At 41.3% G+C, this 7,349-nt stretch overlaps 1 pseudogene; it reads right to left on the reverse strand.

Moving 5' to 3' along the window:
• Window positions 1-2,057: 2,057 nt before the first annotated feature.
• Window positions 2,058-3,949, reverse strand: LOC138082328 (protein SET-like; annotated as a pseudogene).
• Between the last annotated feature and the right edge of the window lie 3,400 nt (window positions 3,950-7,349).

Below are 7,349 nucleotides of genomic sequence, written 5' to 3' on the forward strand. Positions count from 1 at the left end.
TACTTTGGCCACCTGATGTGAAGAGCCAGCTCATTAGAAAAGACCCTGATGCTTGGGAAGATTGAAAGCAGGAGGAGAAGGAGACAACAGAGAACAAGAGAGTTGGATGGCATCCGACTCAATGCACTTGAGTTTGAGCAAGCTCTGGGAGATGATGAAGGACAGGGAAGCCTGGTGTGCTGCAGTCCATGGGGTCGCAAAGACTCAGACATGACTGAGTGGCTGAACAACAACAGCCCATATATACAGTGCTTTACTCAGGCTTCACTGTATTTCCATGCTGCTGCTGCTTCAGTCATGTCTGACTCTTTGTGACCCCAAGGACTGTAGCCTGCCAAGTTCCTCTGTCCATGGGAGTCTCCAGGCAAGAATTTTGGAGTGGGTTACCATGCCCTCCTCCAGGGCATCTTCCTGATACAGTTATTGAACACATGTCTCTTACGTCTCTTGCATTGGCAGGTGGGTTCTTTACCACTAGGACCACCTGAGAAGCCCTATATTTCCACGAGGTGTCTGTTATTATCATTTCTATCTTATGGCCAACAAAATGAAATCCAGAGGGGAGAAGTAACTCAACCAGCATCACCAAGCCAGTAAGTTGAGGTGCTTGGCTTGTATTTGGCAACCCTGTGCTTCAAATTGATTCATTTCCCCCAGCACCAACATGTATTCCTAGCAATTGCCAGACCATAAAGTGAGCATGGTGGGGAAGATGATATGTTAGTTTGTGTGTGTGTGTTGTCAGCTCTAATATTCAGAGATTCTAGTCTTCCAACAAAAAATTAAATGTGCATAGCACTTGTCTCAACTCTTTCAAATGTTATAAAATGTGAGCTGTGTAGACTAAATAAAATGGTCACTGGAATCATGATTTTTAGCTGAAAAATCATGATTTTTCAACTAAATCACGATTTTTCAACTGAAATCATTATTTTAGTTGAAACTTTGCTGTTTAAATCTCATGAAAAGGGGCTGGATTAGCTTTCTTTTATTGTTTTCTCTGCCATACAAATATCCACAAAATTCTCTGCACTAGAAATCCTTGTACATTTAAGTGGGTACTGAGGGTGAACTGACCCATTCCACTAGATTGCTAACTTTTCCAGTAGGGATCCTTGGCAGTGTGAACTGGCTTTTAACCCATTTTTGAGCTTGTAACCTGAACTTTAATGCAACAAATTACATATTCATAGCATCTCATAGGATCAAACTCTTAAATGAATTAAGAATGGTGATGACAAATTTTTATTTCATTTGACTCTGAAAATAAAAAGAGAACAAAAATGCTTTTGTGCTTGGTGCATATGCTGGAAGGATGGCATGCAGTGAGGTGATAACAAACAATAGGTACAATGTTAAAAAAAATTGAGATCTATACTAAGCAGTGTATTTGGAAATTTTACTTTTAGCATGAAGACTTGTTTTTGTCTTTAGTTCATAGTCCTCTTTTTCCTGGGAGAGAGGACTTTGGTCAGTTTTTCACTTTTGTTGACTTAGACAAACATACATCCATTATTCTTGGCATGGACCCAATTGACAGTGGTGTTACCCAAATGCAGAAGCTGCTGATGGCAGTATTAAGCCATTTGTTTATTAATTTACATTGGACATATGTTTGATATGCCTGAAAATTGTGCACAGTACTTTTTGCTAAATTTTGGTTTAAATTTCCCTATGTCTAAACATTATTTTTTTCCTTTGTATGCACATTTAGTTTTGTTATAACAAAGCAACATGCATACTTTTAACATTTAATACTGAGTCTGATCTTTCACTATCCAGTGAAACAAAAATAAAATTTAAAAATAAACAAGAACAAAATTACAATAGAGAATGTTAGTTGCAAATAAGATCTTCTACAGGTACTGCTGATTCTCCCATCAAGTGGAAGGGCTCAAGATATCATTCAGTTCAGTTCAATTCAGTCGCTCAGTCGTGTCTGACTCTTTGCAACCCCATGAATTGCAGCACGCCAGGCCTCCCTGTCCATCACCAACTCCCGGAGTTCACTCAAACTCACATTCATCGAGTAGGTGATGCCATCCAACCATCTCATCCTCTGTCGTCCCCTTCTCCTCCTGCCCCCAGTCCCTCCCAGCATCAGTCTTTTCCAATGAATCAACTCTTCTCATGAGGTGGCCAAAGTACTGGAGTTTCAGCTTTAGCATCATTCCTTCCAAAGAACACCCAGGGCTGATCTCCTTCAGAATGGACTGGTTGGATCTCCTTGCAGTCCAAGGGACTCTCAAGAGTCTTCTCCAACACCGCAGTTCAAAAGCATCAATTCTTCGGTGTTCAGCCTTCTTCACAGTCCAACTCTCACATCCATACATGACCACTGGAAAAACCATAGTCTTGACTAGAAGGACCTCAGTCAGCAAAGTAATGTCTCTGCTTTTGAATATGCTATCTAGGTTGGCCATAACTTTCCTTCCAAGGAGTAAGTGTCTTTTAATTTCATGACTGCAGTCACCATCTGCAGTGATTTTGGAGCCCCCCAAAATAAAGTCTGACACTGTTTCCACTGTTTCCCCATCTATTTCCCATGAAGTGATGGGACCAGATGCCATGATCTTCGTTTTCTGAATATTGAGCTTTGAGCCAACTTTTTCACTCTCCTCTTTCACTTTTTTTTTCTTTTTTTATACAAGAAAAAGTAGACAGATAGATGTTGGTAAATGCTAACTGTCAATATTCACATAGAGACACAGTGTAATCTCTGACCCCAATATACAGAGAAAGGAGGAAATTATCTAGAATTCTATGCACTACTACACAGGGGCCTAGCACCCTCCAGCTTCCAGCAGAGCTAAGGGAGCAGAAGCTTTTTCTTTTTTCCCACCAAGCATGGTGATGTTGATTCCATAAAGTTTTTGTTGAAACAGGAAGCAACAAGAGTGAATTTGGAACTGAAAGGAGTAGAGATCCTTTTCCCACTGAATTCTACTCAAGGTATTTTTCCCCCAAATAAGTTGTGAACCATGGTATAAAGGAGAAAAGAGACCTCAAAAACAGGGCGATTGAGTACAAGAGGAGAAAAGAAAAAGACTGCAACTTGCTCCCAGGGACTGGAGAAAATGAAAAAGGTTGGAATCCATCAGCATTCCATTAGTCATCATCATCTTCATCTTCTTCACCTTCACCCTTATCCCCTTCTTCATCAATATCTTCCAGTCCTTCTTCCTCTTCGTTGTCATTGCCATCTTCTTCTCTTTGCCCTTCCTCATCATCCATGTCAGGAACCAAGTAGCCCTGTAGTGGATTTGGCCAAATATCATCTTTGATGACCTCTCCTAACTCATCTGTACCTGAGTCAGAATGATCAGTAAACCAGGTCAAGAAGCTTCCTGGTTCCTCATGCTATCTATTTCTGCTGGCTTTATTCTGTGTTTGACTTGATCATTTCATCGAATCCTTTCCAGATTTCCATTTGATTTCAGTGGACTTTGAAGATGGTTCACCACTCTCATTCACATGAAATTCTTTGAAGAGAATTTTATTTTCGAAGTAAGGGTTTTCATCAAAATAAAAATCTATTCTGTAACCTGATTTAATGTCTTCAAATTCTATCACTTCCACTCTTGTCAAATAATGCAGCAGCTCTTCATCCTCCTCCTCAAGCAATGCAGACACTTGTGGATGGTTAAAAATTGTTGTTACCCCCAAATCTGGGATTTTGGCAATCAATTCCAACTGCTTCTGAAAAAATGGTTGGCAGAGTTTGTTTTATTTCTATTCTACTTTCAAAATCTCACTGGCTTGTTCATTAAATCTGTCTATTTCATTTTTGTACTTCATCAGTATGTACAGTTGCTTCTTGCTCTTCTTTTTCTTCCTTTGGCAAGTTTGAAGAACCGGAGGCCTTGCCTGGCCTGGAGGCAGGAGTCGGCCTCGCTTTCTTCGGTTTCTTTGCTTGAGGTGTAAGTGAAGACTGGTGTTTGGGGGCCATGCTGGGAAAAAAAGCCAAGAATCCTCCCAGGGGAAGAGAGAGGTACTGCGAGCTCAGAGAACTCTAAACATTATCTTTTGTTTCAGGAAAATGTTAGCTTTTTTTTTTTTTTTTTTTTTTTGCCTAAGCATTTGCTTCCAGGAGATGGAAAGTGGAAGACAGATCACACATAAAGGTGGCTTAATATCATCCTCACCCAGCATAGGAGGACGGGCTGGGAGCAGGAGTTGAGATCGGCTTGGACCAGCACAGCGCCATTTTGGCAGGCCCACTTTGGCAAGTTGTTTCCTGTAGACAGGGCTAACTAACTCTAAATAAACAAGCATTTTAGGAATGAGCTGTCAGATCATGATGACTGCCAGGAGCCTAGGACCAGACCATACCTTGTGGGTGGAGAATGGATTTTCCCAGGATGGGAAAGGATGTTGTCCCTGGCAGGGTTGTGGGAAAAGATTAGCCCCAGGTTGGGACATGAGATGGGGCTTCACTAAAGGGTAGGAGGAGTTGAGAGAAATATGCTCTTCTTTACCTTCTTTCCTTCTGGGGCTGGTAGGGCAATAGGTGGACATCAGTTCTAGGTGAAATGTTTGTGGGAGTTAGACAAGAACTCAGGAACAGATTCTGGTTTGAATAGCCAATTCTAAAAGAGGAGCTGCTTCTAGATAATCCTGAAAGAAATCACTTACGGCAGATCAGCAACTTCCCTGCAGACCAGGGTAGGCCAAGTCCCCAGGAGAGGACAGCTGTGTCTTCAAAGAGAGAAACTTTGACAAATAAACCAGTGACAGAGATTGAAGACATCTAGGAAGATGGAGGGAGTGGAGAAGAATAACACCAAGGATATGAACAAGCATTTAGTGAACCCTCACTGGATGCATACTGTATCATTCACTGTGCTAAGCCATAGCTTTAAACACAAAAGATTTCTGGTCTGTGAGATGCTCACACTTTGAGAGGCAGAAGGGGAACTAGGGCTAAATATGGGAACAGCAGATTCACACCTCCTTTCTCACCTAGGAATAAATACCAGTTATTGAAAAGTGGAATTTCACATAATGTTGAACTGTTATTCCCTTCTCTTGCTTTTTTAATATTTCTGTCTCTGGACAAGAGCTTACGGTTGAATTCTTACTCAGTTAAATGTGGATGTTGAGTACTATGCTCACATTATTTCACTGAATATTTCAAACAATCTGACAAGGTAGGTGGTAGCTATTATCTTCCTCATGTTATACCTAGAGAAACAGGATAATGAGATTGAGAGATTCATCCAAAGTCATACAGATACAAATAGGGTATCTGACATTTAGATTCAGAGAGGAGAAGAGTAAGGGAACATCGATGAAACAGCACGAGTTCTGGCCCCTGTGCTGGTATCCAGGCCATGATTCACTTTCAGTTTCATGACCTCCTGTTGTAAAACCCACCAACTGGTTGTACAGTCTACATTCTCTTGCCTGTTCTTCACTCTTGTTCATCCTCTGCTAGAGACTGAACATTGGTGTTTTCCCCAAATTCACACGATTACACTTATTCTCCAGTGTGACAGTGTTAAGAAGTGAGGTTTCTGAGAGAAGATTAAGTTATCAGGGCAGAGCCCTCATGAATGGGATTAGTGCCCACACAAGAAACCCAGAGAGCTACCGTGGCTCTTGACCATGTGATGAAATAGCCAGAAGTCAGCCTTCTGTGAACCAGGAAGATGTGTGTGCTGCGCTAAGTCACTTCAGTTGTGTTTGACTCTTTGCGACCCTATGGACTGTAGTCCACCAGGCTCTTCTGTCCATGGGATTCTTCAGGCAAGAATACTGGAGAGGGTAGCCAAGCCCTCCTCCAGGGGATCTTCCCGACCCAGGGATCAAACCTGTGTCTCTTATGTCTCCTGCACTGGTGGGTTCTTTACCACTAGTGCCACCTGGGGTGGACCCCACTAAACAAGGAATCTTTTGGTGCCTTGAACTTGGTCTTCCCAGTCTGCAGAACTGTGAGAAATACATTTCTGTTCTTTCTAAGTCTTGTAACATTTTGGCATTGCAGCCCAAACAAACTAAGATACCCTTTAAATGGTTCCCAGTTCATATTGAATTTCTTATTATCCTAAAGTGTGGTAGTCTTTTCATATCTCTTTGACTTTGCATCTCCTCTCCTTTTTGCCCACAGTACTCTTTCTCCTTCTATAATTGATAAAAAATACCTTATCAAAAACCAGGTCAGCATCAAGTCTTCCAGAATAAAAGCTTAGCACAGTGTTCAAGAGCATGACCCAGGGTTCTGCCACTTAGCATCTGTGGGAATTCACTAAGCTTTAGTCAGTGTTCTCATTTTAAAAATGGAGCCAGCAGAACTGTCTGCAACACAGAGTTATTTAAAATATTAACTATAAAGGGCTTTGCATAGATCATAGTGAATGATGAATGAGTTTTGTTACCTTAGTTCTCCATGAAGACATCCCTGACTTTGCAAGTATAATCATCCACCTTCTCAGATGGGTTTTAGAGTAAATAATATTCATATCTTTATTTTAGAATTTATTCTGTTATCTTGTCATTATTTATTTAAATATCCTTCCTGTACTACCTAACTTCTTATCAATAATAGTTCAAATTATGCTTTGTGGGAACTCTATGCTTTGCCAGGTGGGATCAGGAGAAGTCCTGGAAAGCAGACATCAGGAATCTGATTTGGAGTTGGGTTTCTTGCGATCTGATGGCAATGAGGGATCCACAGTATCAGTAATTAGTAGGGTAATAGCCCCTGGCATGTAGTGGCATTATAATTACTAATGTTTTCACCTACAATTAATTGGGAGGTGAAAGGAGTAGGTGGAACATTATTTTATGGAAAGGCTCTGCTGAGTAAACAGTTTGGGGAAAATTATAGTTATGAAGATATTTTAGTGGATTAACTGCATTTCAGTCCTTGGCAAAAGAAAACAATAGACAGAGAAGTAAACTGCCAGCTTGAACAGTCTGTGAGAGTCAGAGGGGTTCTGTGGCTGCTGTGAACAGCAGCGCGATCTGTTACAAGTCTGTATCAGACTGTGCAGGAAGTAAGGGAATGCAGCTGCAGAACAAACCAAGTGTGCAGCCATGACATATCTTCTTTGTTAGGACCTTACAGAAAAGCAGGAAGAGCCTGAAAATGGAATTTGTGGTCAAGAAGCCTGAGGACCTTGAACCTCACCTTCCCTTGAATGTCCCACCAAGGAAGAAGCACCCCTCTTCTTTTTGCCAGAGGAAAGTGGCCTCTCTTTACTGGAGACCATCTGATGCTCTGCCATGAAAGGCCTTAATAGTGCTTTCCTGTTCTCCTCAAGCTCTATATCTACTAATCTTCGCTTCATCTAGACCAATATCTGTGATCAGGTCTTGGCACTCACTGTTGGAATGGGGAAGTACTA

This window comes from Capricornis sumatraensis, chromosome 7 (assembly GCF_032405125.1).
Source record: "Capricornis sumatraensis isolate serow.1 chromosome 7, serow.2, whole genome shotgun sequence".
Taxonomy (NCBI): domain Eukaryota; kingdom Metazoa; phylum Chordata; class Mammalia; order Artiodactyla; family Bovidae; genus Capricornis; species Capricornis sumatraensis.